This window comes from Parasteatoda tepidariorum, chromosome 1 (genome assembly GCF_043381705.1).
Source record: "Parasteatoda tepidariorum isolate YZ-2023 chromosome 1, CAS_Ptep_4.0, whole genome shotgun sequence".
Taxonomy (NCBI): Eukaryota; Metazoa; Arthropoda; class Arachnida; order Araneae; family Theridiidae; genus Parasteatoda; species Parasteatoda tepidariorum.
Window position 1 is genome coordinate 49,486,255 of NC_092204.1, and position 22,287 is coordinate 49,508,541.

Below are 22,287 nucleotides of genomic sequence, written 5' to 3' on the forward strand. Positions count from 1 at the left end.
AATGTGATATGATGTCAAGGAACTGCTAAGAATTTTAAAAAGTGTTGCTTAACAAAATCATTTTATTTTATCTAGATATCCAAATAGAAAGAATCATAAAGTAAATGTTTGGTCCATGAAGGTTAAGAGCCAAGAATACAGAAAGACTTTAAATTAATCATTTAAAATTCATAAAAACTTTTAAAGAAATTAAAATGTTCTGTGAGATAAAATAAAATGATTGAGAAGAATCATGGGAGTAATTAAGTGGCAGCAAAAAGCGGGGTTCTGCCTCTAAAAACATAATAAAAGTAAATGTTTAGGTTAGTTTTATACAAAAAAATTTTTGAGTAATTATAATCAGTGTAAAGTATAACTAATCAGAGTAAATATTCTAATTTTTGCTGCAAAATGTGTACAACGTGAATATATTTACTCATAGAACATATCCTACTTAGTATTACTCTACATATAATTATAATATGATTATCGTTTTATTATTTGCTTTATTCTTAACTAGCCGCTTAAGGCGGCCAGCTGTCCGCCAAGCTAAAAGTTTTCGCAAATAAAGATTTTTAAAAAATAGCAGGAAATCTGGAGATTAGTGGACAATTAAAGTGTTCCTGTCCTGCAATTTTCAAAAACAATTAAATTCCTATTTTATATAGCTACAACGCTTAAGAAAAGAAAAACTAAAATGCTAAATACATGAAAAGAACACGAAAACGAATTAATTTTTTATGGTATCAACTTCTATTTCCATATAATTTTTTATGGTATCAATTTCTATTTCTATATGACGACAAAAATTATCGTCTTCCCTTAAGAAAAAAAAATAGAGCGTGGAAAGAAGAAAAACTTATCACAATTATGAACAACAACAAATATATCAAAGCGAAGCGTTCTATTTACGTATCGAATATGTTGCCACATTTTTAATACAAAAGTTAAACTTTTCTCCACTTTGATAAATGTAAACTAATGCGAACCTTACAATTAAATTATTAATTCATTCATACATTATTGGTTTAAGTTGTCGAAAATTAATATTTCAATTGTAAGGTTAGCATTAGCATACATTTATAAGAGTGGAGAAAATTATATGCATTTTTCAATAGTTTTTTGAATATGGCTCTTTAAAGACGAAAAAGCATAGATTTTCTTGCAAAATTACTGATAACTAAAAAACTAATCCAAATTTTTGCAAAAGAAAAAAAATACTTCTTCATTATGTCAAAACACAATTATGTGCCGAGTTTTGTGCCTGGGCGAGGCTTCTGGGGAGATATATTGTGATTACAGACACACACACACACAGCCGCGTTTATTATTATGTATAGATAAACCTAGAAATCGCATGTTGTTATTAAAAAAATAATGTTGGCTTTGGCTGTCAGCAACATAATGATTGGTAATGAAATAAAAAATAATTTCATCTTCAAAAAACATAAAAATGGTAATAAAAGTAGACACGCTTCGAGCGTACAAAAATAGCCTCCCATTCTCAAGACTAGCCAGGCATGTATGTGAGAAACGAAAGTGATTTGAAACGGAAAACGTTAAGTTGCCAAAGAGAAATGTAAAAAATTAGTTAAAAATTAGAGTAGCCAAGAGTAAACCCGAAATTAAAAACTAAGCGAAAATTGAAAAACTGCAGTCACCGAGAGAGGCAAATCGGGGCGAAATGCATGCTCTAATGCTATAGAGAGGTGGTGATGCAGTCATGTCGTTAATAAAAGAATCAGAATTCATATGAATGAAACAAGATTCCTGTATCAAGGAACACAAAAGCATGAAGGAATTCACCTTAAAACATAACAATGGTATGAACAAATTTCAGTAAAGATCGGATAATAGCTAAATTATTTTAAAGAAAAACATTCAATCGACTGAAATCGTAATTCTTTTAAAATGGTTTGAATAGCGTGAAAAGGGAACAATGGTCGTTTGCAGTCATGTCACAGACTTTTATAAAAATGTTCTTGTAAAAAAAAGCACATGCTAAAAAAATACTATATTTTTTTTTCAAACTTTTTGGAGCCAAAAAACTGTTATGGCGTCAGTTTGAAATTTAACCTAAATTAACAGGGACGTAACTATGGAAGTGAATATTTATGTTCGCGACGCTTATAACTTTTTTTATTTATGAGCATTTAAGCTTCATTTAGGTGTCACTAGCAAGAAGAAAAGTAAAATTAAGTGATTCAACTAATGAAATGGTGGAAGTATGTCTAATGAATAAGTCTTCAAAAAAATATCTTTTTGGAAGAATTTCTTTGTTTGAAAATTTCAAATATTTTTACAAGTACATTACAGCCTTTACCACCTTAATGTTTTCAAATGATGTTTGAGATCATATAAAATAATTTACTTAAAATATGGAGAGAAAAAACACCTGACTTGGAAAACAACATAAGACAAAAATCGATCTGAGCTTCACGAGAAACTGAAAAAGAAATCCCGAAATCGAAAATATAATTATCTCTACAATGTAAGAAATTGTTGTATCTAAAATAGAAGCCTTCGATATTTTGCACCAAAGAGATACATCAGTAATTGTGTTTGTTTTTTCACCTAATACAATTAGATAAAAGTTGTCTAAAAAATTAATTTGCGGTTGCTGAATAACATATGACTTTATCCTAACTTATTAAGTTTACAATTTTGATTTTATCCTTTCACTAAAAGCCGAGACAGAATTAGTAGTAATAATTTTTTACTACTTTAGTTATTTTTTGAAGCAAGACAAATTAACATTAAATTAAAATGCTTACAATATATGTTTAAAATTCTACAATGTAAAGTTATTTTTACGTTAAAAACGTGGAAAAGCATTTCAGATTTAATGCAAGGGTGGCATTGCTTTTGGTTGTTTAAAGAATCGATATCGTATGTAAAATATATGTAGTTGCAATTTTTACAGAAACTACCAGGTGCTGATCTATCACGAGGGTTTTTTCCTTCGATTTTGTATTCTTAGGCCAAGTTATTTTGTTTTCGTCTTATTAGACTGTTTAATGATGTTAAACTGTTTAATTAGACTGTTAAACTCATAAGCTCACTATATATATAAAACAATCACTAAACAGATTAATGAGCTAGTCATTATAAAAGCATCAGTCACGAATTTTGCACAAATATTAGTTATCATTTGAAGTAATAATAATCTTGAATATCTTTTATTTTCTTCTCAAACTATTTATTATTGCTTTTGCGTTTAAATTTATTTTTTTTTAAATTATAAAAAATTTTAAGTAATATCTATCAACACTAGGTATTTTAGTTATATTTTAGCGTAAATTATATTGTCAATCGCTTCTTTTTAATACCTAGTAAAAAAATGTTTTCTACGGTCTAAATACAATATTTTCAAGCTTGTTTTCTAAATGAAAAAAAAATCTAACAAAAACTAAGATTTGCTGTAAGTTTTTACACATAATTTTGCACACTTAGTTAGGAAACTGAAATGCTGAAATGCTTTGTTGCTTACAGATACTAATAGTTTAACAAATGTAAGCATTTTCGAGGAAATTGTAATTCGTTAAAATTGTAATTCAAGAAACAATTGTAGTAATTATATATATATATATTTAAATTGATTTATATTTCTTCACATAAATACTGTCTAAAAAAATAATGCATCTAAAATCTTAGGTATAATGCATAACATTGTGCATACCAAGGATAGATTGATGCACGGTTTTTACTTCATTTTATTTATTAACTTGATTGTCTGGAAAATTATTTTGTACTCACTTAAAATGAACGAGTAAAAATAACTCAACTTGAGTGCTATTTAACTCTTTCATCTAGATAAAACCGGCCTCCTCATCTTGAGTTAAAATCGCTCAAGTGAAAGAGTTATATGGAAATAGCTCAATTTGAGTGAAAAAAATTTCACTCTAACTTGAGTTATTTTCACTCAAGTTTGAGTGATTTTAACTCGTGTTTAAGCGATTTTCAGTATTTTAGTTTGTAAATTGCAGTGAAAATCTTTACTGTTAATATACAAAATGGTGCCATCTATCGTAAGCGATAGAAAATACTATAGTTTTTGTTTAAAAAAATTCATTTTGAAAGAAAGCCTTAGACAGGATATTTTTTATCATATCTTTTGCTGAATTTTAATATCGAATTAGATATAACTTGTGAAAATTTTCGCTGTGAGCATATCGACACTGTGTATCCTGGGATTCGAACTCGCTTCCCGTCTGTCGTGAGATTGACCGATTAACCTTCTCGGCTACAGTCCTGTGTCAAGACGGCTACAAATAGCTAATTACTTTCATGAGCTGGGTCTTGTTGGCGAGAATAAAGTTTTTATTTGTTAAATCAAATAAGGTGAAAACACAGTTAAAAAAAGTTTTTCAGAGTTAACAATTTTAATAGCAGCATTTTATTGTTATCCAATTGTTTTGACTGTATAAGGTAAAACAACAATTAAATGAATTATTACTTAAGAGTTTGTTTGTTTTTTATGAAAAATTCATAACCACTGTAGATTTGAATTTTTTTTTTTCTTTCCCTTAAGTTTTGTCATTTTTCCTTTAAGCTTAATTTTTAAAAGTAAGGAGCTTCTTTCCCTTAAGTTCTGTCATTTTTCCTTTAAGTTTAATTTTTAAAAGTAAGGAGCTCTAAACGAATTTTTAAAGTTAGCAGTTTTATAAATATTATGCTCATTTTGGTTCAATTGAAAATACTATGAGTTATTTTTTTTTCGAACAAATTTATTCGTTTAATTTATAAAGCTTTATTTTCAAGCAACAAAAAAGGTATATTGTTTTAAATTGCCTAAATTTTTTTAAGACAAATTTCTGAAACTAAGTGAAATTAATAAATTTTTGAAGAAGACGTTTGAAGCTAAAAAATCTGGATTAAATACCCTTTTTCAAATTCAATTTTGCAAGCTTTTTTTATATAAATTTGTTTAAAATCCAAACTATATATTTGCTTTGATTAGAAAAAAATAAGTATAATTTTTGTTCTGCAATAATCCTAGCTTAGTATGAATTCGAATAAAAAAAATTAACTAATTAACATTAACTACTTGACTTTACTTTAATATTGTTTTTACCATAAACTTTGCTCAAACATAGTTTTCTTAAGTCGAAAGGAATAAAGAATAAAAATTAATAAAATCGACATTTTTAATAAAATTACTAAAATACAGAAATATTTAAATACCAAATTTTAGGCATATTTTAAACTAATTAAATTGTATCGCTTCTGAATTATATATAATTACAATTAAATCAAGTATGTATTTTATGAATTTAAACTATTATGAATATAGATAGTGTACGTTATTTCCGTTATCAATATATATGTTTAGAATTTTTACCTAATTGTAAGAAATTAATATATAATCAAAAGGAAAAGAAGAAAAAAACATTATAAAAATTTTATACACCAGCCAGGAAAGCAAGATTGAAGACATCAAACCCTTTCAATTTTACAACAATGCAAAGTAACTGCAGTTTTTCTGCAGATTCATCAGAAAGTATACTTCTGAAACAATGACTGCATAATTACCTCAAATTCACTGCAGAATGACCACGGATTTAAAGTTTCAGTTTTTTCTAAATTTATGATTTTAAAGTGACCTCACTTAAACTACAGTAATTTTGCAGACAATAGCTAAAAGTTTTTTCGAAATAAATTACTGAGAAATTACTTCGCATTAGCAGCAAAATAACTGCAGTGTTCTTACAGTTAAGATTGCACTACAGAAAATTTGCAGTTAATTCTAGAAAATTGAACTTGAAGAAAAGTGGTAAGAACTTTTATGCTAGCAACAAAGGAAAAATAGTTTGTATAATGTGATAAATGCTTTATGAAATACGAAGATATTATTAATTCTGAATTCCAATTAAATAAAAGCTAAAAACAGGATAAAAACAGAAAAATTCAAAATACTGCCTAATTTTTTTAAATATAATATTTTCCACTTTTTCCTTGAATGATATATTTATAATAAAATGCATTGAACATCTGAAGATTCTAATTTGAATGAATGGATGTTGCAAATGTGAACTTTCATAAATTAAAGACAGTCAACTTTATTAATGGAAAGCAATTTAAATAACAGCAATTATAGACTGTATGAACAATAATTTCGTAAATATCTTTTATAAAAGAAGTATAGAATGATATGAAATTAATTATCCAGAAATGTTTTGTATCAAAATTATACATAAAAAAAACTAAAACATGGATATAAATGTGTTATATTAAAATAAAATGTTAAAACTTTAATAAGAAATCTGAAAAAAAATTCTAAAACTCTTATCAGATATATTATATTCCAACATGCTTTGACAGAGATTCTAGCATGGAATCAGATTTTTTTCAATATTCCATAATCATCCACATTTAACACTTTAAATTTTAATAAATTTTTTGACAAATAATTTAAATGAATAGTATTTTATTAAAAAAACGCTGAAAAACAGCTAATTTAAATGGAATGTGTATATAACACATTCGAAATAAAAGTATTTTCGAAATAAAAGCAACAAGGTATATCTACTTACTAAAAAGTAAAACAGCGTCTTTTTCAGAAATACCGCTGTGAACTAAAAGTTGTTTTAATTCTTCTTAATTCAAAATATTAGATGACATATTCTCCAGAAAAAAAAAATTAAACTTAAAATAAAAGCGAAGACATAATCTATTTAGATCACAGAACATAACAATTTTATTTAGATTTATTATCGTTTGCTTTTTAAAATAAAACGATAGAAATTCCAACTTATAGCTCGCACACAATTAAATAATGAATAAATCACTCAAATTTGAGCTAAAAGCTCTCAAATATTGCTTAATAAATACCACTCAAGTTCGAGTAAGCGCAAAGCAAGAATTTCGCTCAAATAAGAATGTATTTCACTCAAGTTGAGTTAAAAAAATTTAACTCTTTTTTGAGCAGGGGAAATAACTCTTTCATTTTAAGAGAGTAATTTATCACTTTTTCAGTAAGAATATAAATGTTTGTTGTAACATTACAATGCTTAATAACTAATTCATGTTTTTCCCCCGTCTTTCCACTAGGAAAAGCATACTTTAAGATTTGATATATTTTTATTAGAGTGCGAAATCACGTGTTTTGTATTAAATACAAACAAAAATTAACATTTCTTTTAAAAACTATCATTGGAAAACGGTATCATTTTTAGAAAAAAACTTTATGGGTTGAAGGATAATGCTAGTCGTTTATCAATAGTCAAAATATTTTCTAGTATAGCTCCAGTTTCAAAGCAACATTTTTATAGAAATAAACAACAGCTGCCTTTCCCAAAACATCTCATTTGTCCAACATTCTGATTCTTGATAATAAATCTTCTTAGAATTTTCTCTTCAACCATGACTTTAATTAGGAGGACTACATGGAGTAAATTAATTATTGTATGCTCTTAAAGAAAAGTATTTTATCCCTTACAAACAGGCTATGATGCCCCTAAAGATAAAATGTAAGCCTTGGCATCGGAGAAAGAACTTTTCTTATTGTAATCACATTTTCTAGGAAAACTTTTTTAAAATCACCGATGTAAGAAAACATCGTGAATAACAACAAATGTAATATTACAGTTCGATTTTTTTTCCATTTATTTCATTAATCTTTAAATAGAATTTTATGTTAGTTCTCAAAACATTTCTAAGAAGCAAGCTATCAAATGAAGTGATATATATCTATAAAGATTAGCAAAAATATATTAAAAAACAGAGTTTGAACTTGAACAATAGCCAAATGTATCGAAAAAATGAATACTATTAAAAAGTGTGTAATTACAACAATCACGAATTCATTCTGAATCTCATATAAACCTACTTTTCAAAGAGTTCTTAATTTGTTTATATAAGATTTTAATGGACACATCCATATGTTTCACATGATGTAACTTTATATTGGTCCTGTGGAGTTTGGTTTATATAAATAGAAAAATCTGATTACTCATAATATTTTTCAATAAATGATCGCAATTTAAAGGGATTATATTCAGTATAAACTCATTTTGATGCCTAAGTCTCTAAAAAAAGCTTTATACGCTATTTAAGAGCAGCAAAGAAATTTCTTACAAAACGAATTACTTAGAGTCTTAGCAATTTTCAACAGTACATTAAAAAAAACATTTATGTTCAAATTTTTTATTAAAACAGTAAACAATATTTTATGCGTACAAGAATTTAATAAACTAAAAACGAAATATTCATCGAAAATAGTAATAACAATAAAGAGAACGATGATAATTCTGGGATCACGTTTTGTATCACAATATGCACTGGGGAATAGAATAAAAAATACTGAATGCTAAAGTTCTTTTCTTTCTTAAGAATAAAAAAAGTTAACTCAGGCCACATCCAATATGTTTTGATCGAAACTTTTCCTTTCTCTATAAAAAGAAATAAAAACGTGGAATTTTTTCCTACGTTTAAATAGATAAATGCTTTGTGCTTTAGCGGATTTTTTTATACCATAAAATAGAGAAAATAAGATTAGTTTTTTTTCAAATAAAAGATTGAATACAAAATATTTTGATTCATAAATAATGTTGCATAGTTAACATCCTTTTCTTGCAGTTTTGCTTATTTTATGTAAATTTCTTTTATTTAAATAAGTATTTATTAACTTAAATTCGTTAGCAAAACAAACTTTTTTTTGTCGCAGAAATATATCGACTATAAATGAATTTATAACTAAAAATGTATCTAAAAAACGAGCAATGCATTCAGGAAGGGGGAAAGTAAAGTAAATAACTTAAAACTAAAAAAGAATGCAGAAATTTTTTTTTTCACTATTTCTAAAATTTTAATGTGATTAATTTATTAAACTGCAAAGGACTGCAGATCCAAAAGATACTCATAAAAATTAATTTATTTTCAATTTTGTTTGAAAACTACAAATTTTTGCGACAAGGGGAGTAAACATTAACAATATACTTGTATTACCAATAAAACTATGTAAATAAACTGTTAAGAAAATATAATTTATTGATTCCGTTTGAGATTACACATTTATTGACTACGAGTAAATTGCATTAAAAAAAAGAATTCTGCAACAAAAATGATTTATTAATTCCCTTTAAAACCACATTTAATGACTACAAAGGATAATTGACATCAAACCTTTGCCAATTATGGAAAAATAAAAAAGGATACAAAATAAAAAAAAGCAAAATGTGTTAGGATCATTTAAAAAACACTTGTGCATGATTTGTGTTATGTGGCCCATGATTTGAAATAATTTTAATAATATTTCGTCCAGCCGTCACTGATATTCAAACCCGGGCCACCTCATTTTGAGACGAATGCTCTTTCCCCTGAGCCACTACACCTCAGTTTTTAAATTATGGTGAAGCACATACTTTAATTATTTTCAAAATTTATGCAAGAGAGGCTGATAGTAAAGGAGAAATTATCCTTCGAGATTCCACATCTTGTTTACTTTTTTTGTAACTAAATTATTTTAATATCATACTTATTGAAAAGCAGAGAACTTTTGTCAAGGTATACCATAAATTTTATGCTTACAAGTTTTGGGTAAACATCAAAAATGTTAAAAGATTTTTCATTTGTTCTTCTTTTAAGTTATATTTACTGTGCTGAGTTAGAAAAAGAAATCATAAGACAATTATTTACTACTCTGTTTATGATAAACATGGGCCTTGAGGAAATGCTTAAATTGTAAATGAAGCTAACATTACGGGGTCCAAACTTTAAAAAGCTTTTCTGACGAAACTATTGAGATTATATTTTCCAGATTTCCTCTACCCTTCATAAATAAGAATTTAAATCCTTTGAAAAAGGGTAAATTTACACAGACAAAGTATGTTTTTGTGCTTGATGACTTAACATAAATTATCTGCTGTTCTAATCAATAAATATTTTTAAAGGGTATGTCTAGAACCATTAAGAATGAGTGTTAACACCTGATCATTGGATAGAATGTTGCTCAAGGTGTTCTCTATTTTTTGCACATTGGTGCAAGCTTTACCTTTTCTCTTTATTTAATTAAAAGTTTTAGTTTTATATAATTGATTGGAGATTTGTTTTTTACTTATTAATCATCATGGTTTGCAGAAATAGTTGCAAAAATACCCTAAATAAATGCCTGAAAAGAAAGGATAAACAGAAATATCCATATGCAAATACCATTATATCTTTTATTAATTTTGTGTTGATGACAGTTAAAGATCACCTTTGTTTAAAGATATTACTATGTCATTTTCTGTCCTCATCATTATCAAAAGATTTTATATGTAGACTAACTTAAGCAAAAATAATATTTTGCTTAATACTTATAATTTGCTTTATATTAATATTTAATATTTTCAGAAAATTATTTTACCAAAGATATGTATAAACAGTTATCACAGTGTAACCATGTACACGTAAATATTCTGTGAAAAAAATTGAAGAAATATCTAGTTTCGATGCTGAGAAAAGGTTCTTCGAAAAAAGTCAGTTGCAGAAATAGTTGCAAAAATACCTTAAATAAATACCTTTAAAGAAAGGATAAACGGAAAAATTCTTATACAAATACCATTATATCTCTTATTAAGTTTGCGTTGATGACAGTTAAAGATCACCTTTGTTTAAAGATAATACTAAGTCATTTTCTGTCCTCATCATTATCAAAAGATTTTATATGTAGACTAACTTAAGCAAAAATAATATTCAAAGTAATTAAGAAAAAACAGTGTAATTCTAAGATAAAGTCATAGATTTTATCGCATTTCTTTCGATTCTAGTATAACATCACCTGACAAACTTTGATGCTAAACTACTGCACTTTGCACAACTTCACTTATCAAAGTTTATTTCAGCCTAAAACTCAGTTCCAGAAAATAAGTCGTAAAAGAAACTTGCATTTGCATATTTTCTTCATAAACAACGTTTCATTTAAACTTTTCCATCAAAGGGACTTTCCTGGAGGCTTAAAGCTTTGATTCTCAAGCCGAAATTCTCACACCCAATCTGCATAAAACTTGTGACGTCATACTTATCTTAGTTTCAAAAAGCATTCAAGAGGCTCGGTATCAAACCTAAGTAAAATGAGTGGCAATTTAAGAGTAACAATTTCGTCACATTGTTCACAATAAGAAGTAGCCAGTTGTTTAAGGTTTAGGCTTGTTTTTAGGCTGTATTAACCAGTATTGCATAAGGTAAATGCAGTAGAGTAAAATAATTTTTGATAATGCATTTATCAAAACTTTATTTATTGAATATTTTAGTTACATTTTGAAGTAAATAAATTTAAATTTTATAAAAATTTTAAAAAATTTCAAATATCGAATTTAGATAAATTTTACTAGGTAGGAGAGAGTCGGGTAGCTCCGCCCAGCGGGTACCCCCACCCACAGTCAATTTCTTATGTATAGAATATTTTTTCAAATCAATGGGCAATCGGACATTAATTGTTGTATTAAAAAAAGATTATTTTCAAAGTTTCAAGTATTTATGCAGCTGTTAACATGGTAAACAATAGTTTTGAAAATATGTTGAATACAGTAGTCATGAAATTAAGAAAAATTGGTTGAATGTTTCGATTAAACTTCATTTTAATACTAAAAAAATAATTTTTTCTATACATACAGTATTAAAGTATGTAGTCTTAAGTTTAATTTGCACGAAGAAAGAAGTTTATATCTGAAAAACTGTTCGAGCATTTACAAATTTACAAAAAAATTGGATTTCGGGTAGACCCGCTCACATGAATATCGAGTATCACCGCCCAATTTTATTTCGTCCATAAATATACGGTTGCAAAGATTATTATTTTATTGCTTTAAATTTGAATGTTATATGCATTTTTAACAACAAATATTGTTGTTATTAAATGATAGAATTCACTAAATTTATATAAATATGTAATAAATAAGATAATTTTGTGATAAAAATGATAAATGAGGTTTATCTATTGTCAATACATTGGTCACTTTCATTTAAACCTGAAAAAACAGTCAAAAAACATAATTTTTGTAACTGGGTGGGGCTACCCGACACATTTTGAAAAGAGCTGAAAAACATGTTTTTTTAAATTTCGATTTTTTTAAGTTAAACTATTCTTTTTTTGGTTTATTCTTTTTGCATTATTTAATTAGATGTTAAAACTATAGAAACATACAAAAATATTGATTATTACTCAATATTATACAGAAATACAAGCAATACTCCTTAAGTGGGCTGGGCTACCCGACTCTGCCCTATATCTATAATACAATATATGTTAATCATTTCAAATTTGAAAACATTAGACCGATTCATCATCTTTTTTTCTCTAAACAATCTATCTCTATTTATATATGAACTCAAACGAATGTAAAAAAGAACTAGAAAATACAAAACCACGAAGACCTAACGAAATATACCAAATACCGATACCTCACAAAATGTATTATTCAAGAACTTAAGTTACTTCATTCCTAAACACTTCACTTGCATTCCCACTGAATGTCAGAGCGCTCTAAACAAAGACTCATTCAAACGAAAATGTAAAGAATTTTTATTTACAATTAATGATATTGAGAACCTCTTATAATTTTAGTTTGTTTCTCAAAAAATTTTAATTATTGCAAATTTTTACTTACAGTAAACTACTCTGTGTTGGCCATAAGTATGCTGTATATATTAATTATATTTTTTATATAGGGTGCAAAAAACGCTTGGAAAGCGCTAAATAGCTCGAGAAATTACATCGGATCGAAAAAGTGAAGCTAGACGCATTCAATATTTTTTACAAATTATTCAATGATACCAAACTCTGTTCTTCTCTTGGGGTGAGGCAACTTTGAAATCTTAAATATGAACCCTTTTTTTATTGCAGATTCGGGTTCTCCAAAAAAAATAAACCTATTTGAGTTATAGGTTCATGCATTTTTCTCCACAGATAACGATGTAACCTAGAAGCAAAACTAGAATAAGTGCAAACTGTTTAAAATGGTGAATCTCGAATGAATAAAAAAAATATATAAGAAAAAAGAAAAAATATAAATGTATCGGCATTTTTTCCGAAGAAAAATAGATAAAAACATTTAAATGTGTCTGTTCTTATGTTCTCAATATGATGAGTGTCGAGATTCGCTATTTTAAACAGCTTGTATCCCATTTATAATTCCTCGGTTACAGCGCCATTTGTGAAGCAAAATACGTAAACATGTAACTCAAATAGGGTTATTTTTCTTCCTGAAGAATTCAAATCTGATATAAAAAATAGGGATTGCTATTTAAGATTTTAAAATGCCCCCCTGTCTCCAAGGAGTAGGGGTGAAAGATTGAATTTTGTATTATTAAATAGCTTCTAAAATATTACATGCGACTATTTTCACTTTTTTCTATCCGATGTATTTTTCTCGATATACTTTACCGTTTTTAAACTTATTTTAAACCCTGTATATTCAGTTTTTTTTAGTAGTTTGCGTGATTTGAATGCAAATAGCTTTTATGATTACCATTGTGGACCATGTGCTTCTAGGAAATTGTAATATTTCTTGTCTGTTTGTTTAGTTTCCAGTAGACAGTAATAATAATTTTAAAAAATCCTAATTTACTTCATTATTTGTTTGACTAGAATCTATTTTATATAAATTGAAATTTGATGACCGTAGTGGTTTTTGGTTCAACCATTAACTGTGCTTTTCTAGCTAAATGGAAATACTATAATAGTGTGTATTGTGAACAGTTTTGATTAATATATTTCGGATTTCAATATCAGAACAATATCTGCATCGAAAACACATTTCAAATGAGCTTCGAATATGATGTATGAATGAGATATGTCAATACAGGGTCGCCAAATCCATATATTTGCGATAAATTGTTACTGTATGCTTCACTTCTGTCTCTTAAATATTGATGAGAATAGCAATTCATTTTATTCAGTTTGGAAGATTTAAAAGTCAAAATGATTCAAATTAAATTATCATACAATAATAAAATGATTTTAACTTCACGTATTTGTTTTCACTTTCTTGTTCAATTTCATATCCATCGAGTTTGAGTAACATAAAACAATGAGAGTTGGTACTAAAATGTGTAAGTTAACTATTAGTTAATTAGTTTTAATAGTTAACTATTTTAACTAATTTTTTTAAAATTTATGTTCAGATTTCTTTTTAAATCTGCGGACTGAAACATTGAGGACAATTAAAAAATGGCATTTATTTCGGAATAAATATTTAGTTTTATAAATTTCAACTTAATTTTCATATTTTTTAAAGTATTTTTTTTAATTTATGTATACTACTTTCAAAAATTGTGTCTAACTTAAAAGTAAATTTTTATTTTTTTATTTCTATAATTTTTAAACATTTTTAAAATGTTTGAGATTAGGAAAAAAAATACAACTGTATGAACCACAAATAAAAATAAATATCAACTACAGGCTTTTAAAGCTTCACTGGACATTTAAGTAACAAAATCTTAATTACAACTAGAATTCTTAAAAGGACACCATACCATAGGATAAACGTTTCCGTAAAAATTCTCTTTCACCTGCACAACTTATTTAAAATATAGAAAAAGGGTGTTTAGAAAACATGTAGAATAAGTCATGAACTTTCAAACATTGAAAAGAGTTTTATCAGAATTAAAATATATTATATGAGAATATAACTTATTTTACAATGGTGAATTTCCTTCCAATTAATTGTTTGCATACATATTTTGAATATTTTTTGGCAATTGTAATATCATGGCTTACTCTAGGTTTTTCTGAACTCATTTTTTTTTAAATTTTAAATTAGTATTGGATTTGGGAGAGAATTTTCGACAAAAAGATTCCTTCATGGTACGGAGACTTTTTTTGACAACGCTTTATTATTAATAACTTTTGCCTAATATTAAAGCCAAAATTGGTATGCTTTGATACCACCATCAAGTTTATCGGACAAAAAATAAGACACCCTCATAGATATCCCAATATTAAGACCAAAACTAGTTTGCTTTGATACCAGCATCAAGTTTAGCGGACAAAGAATTAGTCACTTTTACGGAAATCTTAATATTAAGACCAAAAATGGTTTGCTTTGATATCAGCATAAAGTTTATTGGACAAAAAATTGGACACCCCTACAGAAATCCTAATATTAAGACCAAAAATGCTTTGCTTTGATACCAGCATCAAGTTTAGCAGACAAAAAAATTGGACACCCCTACAGAAATCCTAATATTAAGACCAAAAATGCTTTGCTTTGATACCAGCATCAAGTTTAGCGGACAAAATATTAGACACCCCTACAGAAATTATGAAAAGCATTATTAAAGGAGGTGAATTAGTTATATTGTGTATATTTTTTTCTTCTTGTTATGAACAGGGCCTGCTTACCGAGACGTCATCTAACATGAACCATCATGTTTGTTTTGACAATCTGGATGATGAGATGTTTCCTTTCAGTCAACATCTTGATAAATAATTATATTGTTGATAACCCCATTCTTCAAGATGACAACAGCAAAGTTCATCGAGGTTGAAGATATGTGACTGGATTTATGAAAGTTCACGCATTTCTGTTAATCAACAAATTCTTTTGACTTAGTCTCCATTGAAAATAAGTGGTTGAAAGAGTATATTGAATGAAACATTGAAATAAGGATCGTTGTAATTTGGAGAATTTTCGCAATTAAATCAACATTGAGTAATTTAAAATGGCTGCGTAGTACCTGAAAATGATTGCGAAATTGGTTCTTTAGCGATTACAGGCGGTTATCAAATCAGTGTCGGATTTACGCTTGCATAAATGCGTGAATTTTTTAAACAGGTTGACTGTTCTTTTTTGTCTTGTTATGTTATCAATATGGTTTAAATAGTTAAGGTTAACCTAAATTTTTCGTCTGAGAAAACTTAAATTTCTGAAAATATAACTAAAATCTTAAGGCCTATCTTTATGTTGATAATTTAACTTACTAGATTTTAAAAATAATTGAGTTTAATTGAACGATTTTACTAGCATTATTTTAAAAGTGAACGATTTTAATAGATTTTTCAGTTTGTTTAAACTATTTTAACGAAGTAATGTTGAGCATTCGACTGAAAATAACAATACGTTTAATAATTAAAAAATTGGATTAAATATTTATTGTGTTGTAGTTAAAAGTAATTGAAGTACGATTTTAGATTTCTATAAATATTCTCCTTTTATTAAAATGTGTTAAGTTGGTTTACTGTATTCTGCTTGTATATAAAATTTACTTATTTTGCAATTTAATTTGCGCAAAATGATTTCAGAAGATTACTTAAAAATTGATATAATATTATAAATTTTAAGACATTTTTTATTTTTAAAATAATACTATCTATTATCAGAAAAGTATTCTTAACACTTCAAGCTAAAAATAATAAGCATTTTTGACTGAGAGCCATCTTATATGTAAAAGAAAGTGAACTTATAATGAAAACTAAACTTATAATGATGAGTTCAGAATAATGAATGTTCTTCAGCCATCTAAAAATAAAATTTTATCCGCACATATTTTAAAAAGATACTTATAATGTACAAAAATCGATATAAAAGTCGCCACCATTTTTATATTACAATAATTTTTCTCAGATCACTGCTAAAACGAATTTGTTTTTTTTAACTACAGGGATTTAAGGCGTTCCTCTTCTGGAATAGTGATTTTGAAAAAAAGTATTTTTTTCTGCATTTACAGGAGTAAGAAACAAAAATCAAAATTTCTTATTTTTTAAGAGAACAAATATTTTCCTTCTAATGAGCGTTAAAACTCCAGTTTAGTTTTAAAAAAAATAATGTGTAAGCAAACAGTGTGTTATTTTGCAGCGCAGTTAATTTATTGTAGTTTAAAGAATTCATTTTTTGAAAAACAAACAATCGGAGGGAAAAAAATTATGTCAAATTATATTGTTAAGTGTATCAAATAACTAAAAGAAATCAGGAACAATAAAAAAAAATTTTGAAAAAAAAACTGTTTTATGTTTTGTTATATATTATTTATTTCGTTTAGTAACCAGATTTGAAAATTTGTTAATTTCTTTCATATCTTATAAATTTTTTCATTAGCAACATTTTAGTCAAAAATCTAAGAAAATCAATTTGGATTCTAAACTATTATTGAAATGCTATTCATATATTATTCTAATTTTTATAAAGAAATAACCATATGGTTCATTTCCTAATATTAACTCAACATTATATCCTGGATATAAGTTTTTGTTCCGTATATTTACGTATAACGTATATATTTACGCTGATTTTTTAACAATATGAAAACCAGCAAACAAAAGAAAATATAAAATATATGTGTTTATCACGGAGGAAAAATTTATTTTATTTTTCACTTTTATAATGTAACCTGGTTAAGACTCCTTATGATATGTCATTTAACTTTTTTATCTGTATTACAGATAAAAAAAAGTAACAAAAACAGACTTTAATGAAAATATCCCACTCAACCTATTTTTTCCTTAAGTTTTTAACTTTTACGACGCTTATTTTTTTTTTTTTGTAAAATTTCTTCTAATCTAATTAAACACCAATATATCTAATTTGAATGTATTATTCAAATCCCAACTATTAAATCTTTAAATCCAACTTAAATATTTTCAACGATTCCTAGCAATACAGGCATGCATTTGTTAATTAAAAAGTATATTGAATAACAGGATATTTTTCCAAAATTAAAATTATATTTTTAAGATTGGGTTCCCGTAAATGCCATTCAACAGTTTTTTCTGAGTAAAGCAAAGCATTAAATAACATTCGTTCTTTTATTCAAAACGATTTACACATAAGATGCACATTTGCATTTAAATTTGCTTTCAATATATTTCCAACTAGAAACTACTTCCGAAGAGAGGTTTTGATGAAATCAAAGAAAAAGTCAATAATAGTGCTTAAGAAAAGTTTATTTAGCGCTGTGAAAGCGAGTTCACATGTGTTTATTTTTTCGTTCTCAGCGAAAAGATCAGACAGGAATTGCAAATTCTTAAGTAAAAATTTTTTTATTTTAAGGCTTGATAGAAAAAAATTAAAGAATTCAAAGTTTTTATTCTTAAATATATAAAAAAGAGACTTTAAAAGGACCAAGGCACAACACCAAAACCCAAGTTCATTCATAATAACTTTATAGTGTATTATATAAATAACTTTACTGACTCTTATATGTATCTTATTTTACTATAATTATAAATTATATTATTGAATAGCAAAATGGTGGCGGCTATTTTAAACCACAAAATGTAAAAGAACATTGGTGTAACGCAGTGTTTCCCAAACTTATGACTTTTGTGCACCCTTTCTAAATTTTTCGTAACGCTGTGTACCACTAATAAAAAAATGAATGTATGTTTTACTATAAAAAAATTGCACAAAAGTAAAAAATCACAACTGGCTGTTGACACCACTAATTATTAACTGTTATCGCCCCCCAAAAAACATCCAATAGAAAAATATGCAATCGTAAATTTTCTTCGCTAGCTTTGTTTTTAAATGAAATTTTTTGAAATTTTCATTTGTTGCAAGATAGTTTGCATAAGAACGCGTACCCCTGCTAAACTGTTCGCGTACCCCTGGGGGTACGAGTACCACACTTTGGAAAACACTGGTGTAACGAAACAGTAGATGCAAGAGATTAGTATGGCTTTTCGCTACACTACATTGGGAAACTTCGTTTCGACATCGGTCTAATTTTAATGCAGTTTTTCAAACACCAAATACGGATAAGTTCTACACCACACCTTTCACCGCTTACATAAATAAATTATTCAGAATAGAGAAACTAATTAAAATACTCGTTCTTTTTGGAAAATCTTGTATATTTCCAATTATTTCTGTTTCAAATACGTTCCGTAACAAAAAAAAATGCACATTAATTAAACGTGTTAGTTTGTTAAAATTAAAAAAAAAAAGTTTTGAAACGGAATGGAAATTTGGTGTGAATATATAAATGCACATTTAAGAAATAGAACTCTAAACTGAACTAAAAACTGATCAATTTTTTTGCCATCAAAATAGCCCTCCGGTGTCGGGATAGCCTGGTTGGCAGGGTGTGGACTCATGTCCACAAGGTCGAGAGTTCCAGAATCGCCGGCTGAAGACTACCCATGTAGTGAATGGTGACTGGTGCACATAAAATCTGTCAGGTTACGAATTCCTCCATGTTCTCATAACAAATCTTACCTCTGGGGATACTGAATTAGAGATCGATCATTCTCTGATTCAAGTCAAAATTTACTATCTGTTAATGGATGTATGAATGAGTCCCCTTTATAAACGGGCTGTGACGCATGTGTGGCTGTCGTATTCTTTGTCATAGATAGGGTCACTGAAAAACAAGAAACGCACCCTCTGCCTTAAATTAGCTTGGTTTCACCAAGCGAGTTTTCTGGTATTGGCAAGTGACATTAGGAACAACAACAACAAAATAGCCGTCCATTCCCCTTTCACAACAATACAAAATGATATTTTAACGAAATTGCTGACATGTTTTCAAAACAATTTTGCAGAAATTATTGCTATATTTATATTAATTTTATAAAAGATGAAATCTACTCAAAAAATAAAGAATTATAGAAAATAATTTTGTTGTATCGCTTATTATTACGAAGTTTTCTACAAATATCACATTTGACTTATTGAAAATCACACTCTAATGTTCCTCACATGAAGAAAAAAAATATATTAAAGAAACACTTTGGAAAATTCCAGAAACATTTTTAAAAATAATAATAATAATAATCAAAGTTATTAGTATTAATATTAAATACATCAAATAAATGTATATTTGATATAATCATCAAATATTTTTTAGCGATTGTGTTGTAAAAACTCGTATTAGTGATTGTACTATTGTAATATTTTTAAAATGCATTTTCAAGGTAACAAATGTCAATGATTCTAATTAAACATTTTTTGGAATCCTCATTATCTTAAATATCATAAATTCTGATTCAATAAAAGAACTGATTAAAAAAGATATCTAGGTAGCAATAATGACTTAAATGATAAATGAGAATATTAATCTTTCATTTCTATCTATGAAACCTGAAATAAAGGAAATTTTTTTAATAAATAAAGCACGGAGCGATGTGCTCTTTTTTAATAAGTTTCATTGTTCTAAATTTGAACAATTATTTGAAATTTCGTGAAACAATGACATTAATACACATATTTTTTTAAGATTACTTACGTTATTGTTGGGAAATACAATAAATAAATGAAATTATATATTTTAATAGCAGAGACAATAACTTTTCAGAAACTGTGTAAATAATTAAGTAAAATTTAAAAAAGAAAGGAAAAACATAAAAAAGATTTTTAAAAAAATTTTAAAAAAACACTAAAAGGTCACAAAAATAGACATAATCTAAATTCAGTTCTATAAATAAGAACATTCATCAGTGTCGAAACACAAAATGAAAAAAGAAAACACAGAGAGACAACAACAAAAAAACACAAATAAGTAATGACAAAAAAAAAGGGATTAGCCAATTGTTTAGGGGGCACAAACTAGAACTAGATAATCAAGTGAAAGAAACGACATCAGGGAACCTAGATTTTTCAAATTAAACGCAAAAAAAGGCCGTTAGTTAAATATTTTAATTTTTTTCAAAATATGCTGTGACTCTCAGAAATTCAGGTCAGGAACAGAAAAAAATTCAAAACCAAAATTATCAACTTTATTTTTTAGTATTGCTTGTGCTTTTCGTATCGATTAATATTATTTATTTATAGCATAAGTATAACCAATTTAAACATGTTTCCTGGGAAACATAATTTTTTAATTATTATTATTATTATTTTTTTATATTTCTGGTCAAGCCTTTTAAAAAATATAGTCATTTTATAAATTCTTAAATAAACTATATAATTCTTAAAACTTGTAATAAATGGGTGTAAGCAGATGTAAAATAAAAAGAAGCAAACTTCAAAATTTTGCTAATGCCAAAACCACATAAGAGAAATTTACTTTAATTCTTAGTAAATCATTATAAATCATATTGCTTCAATAAATTATTAACAGTTGTAATATATACGCGAGATTTCTTTCAAATTTCATTCACAGTATCAAGGAATGACAGTAAACCTATGAACTTCATGCAGCTCAACTAAGTTTAATCACTTTAAAATATGGCATTTGAAGAGTTCAGTTGAGAACTGATTAAAATTAGCTGAAATTAAGATATAAAAATCTATTAATGAGAAGATTTCAAATTTACTGGGGCATATATCAATAATGCTAAAACTGATCTTTTTCGATGTACTTTTTCGAAGAAACTACTAATAATATCGCTTTGATATTTTTTGGGAATTTTTGAGATTATATCAGTTGTATGCTGTGATAATGTTTTTGCGTTAACAGGTTTTGCATTTATGAAAGATTTCTAATGAAATTTTTTTTTAAAAAATAAAATTTCTCAGTTTTTTTTTAAAATTATACCAAAGACATGTATAAACAGTTATCACAGCGTTACCCTGTATATATAAATATTCTGTGAAAAAAAATTTAAGCAATATCTATGTGCTGAGAAAAGGTACATAGAAAAAATTCAGTTCTTACATTTGGTATGTACCCTACCAGCTCCCCTTAATTATAAGCCATATTTTTTGACATTGTACCTGGATAATGTTTGAACGAAAAACATGATTTTAATGAAGGCAATTACACGTTTTTGTGTATTAAAATGCTATTTAAAGAAAATTCTTGAAATGTAAAATATCTATCTGAAAACAGTAATAAAGAACAGTTTATTGCATGAACATCACCTCAGTAAAAGGGCTAGCCTAGCACTGCCTCTCTAAGACCCTTCAAGGATTTTAAGTTGGCCACTTTACGCAGCTGAATCCCTTGCAAATATATACAAGCCTTAATCAGCTATCCATAAAAACAACACAGATCTTCTGAAGCCAGCAAAAATTTAAATTTTGAAACATTTCTTCTTCTTCTAATTATTTTTTTTCTTTAATCCCTCGAGTATTTTTCATTCGATATTCAGCTGAATTACTTGCAAAGAATACAGATATTAAAAAGGCATATATAAGGATTTTATTTATTTTTATGGAGTGCTGTATTATTCGTTAAAGCAAAGATTCCAAACTGACATAGATATAATACACCAACAAAACGCTCTTGTTCTAGAAAACATAAACATTTAGCATTCTGTTCCACAACAGCGGTTCCCACATCATGTTCCACAACAGCGGTTCCCACATCATGTTCCACAGAACTCTGGGATTCCATGAAGGGAGTGAAAAGTTTCCTTTTTTATCTCCTTAAATATTTTCAAAATAAAATAATTTTTCATTGATTATAATGCGTTCAAAATGATCTTTATATACTTCATTTATAAAAAAT

General features: G+C 27.0%; 1 protein-coding gene across 2 annotated transcripts in view; it reads right to left on the minus strand.

The window, feature by feature from the left end:
• Window positions 1-22,287, minus strand: part of LOC107438721 (potassium channel subfamily T member 2) — a 497,563-nt gene that overhangs the window by 319,015 nt on the left and 156,261 nt on the right. The gene's annotated exons all lie outside the window — the stretch shown is intronic.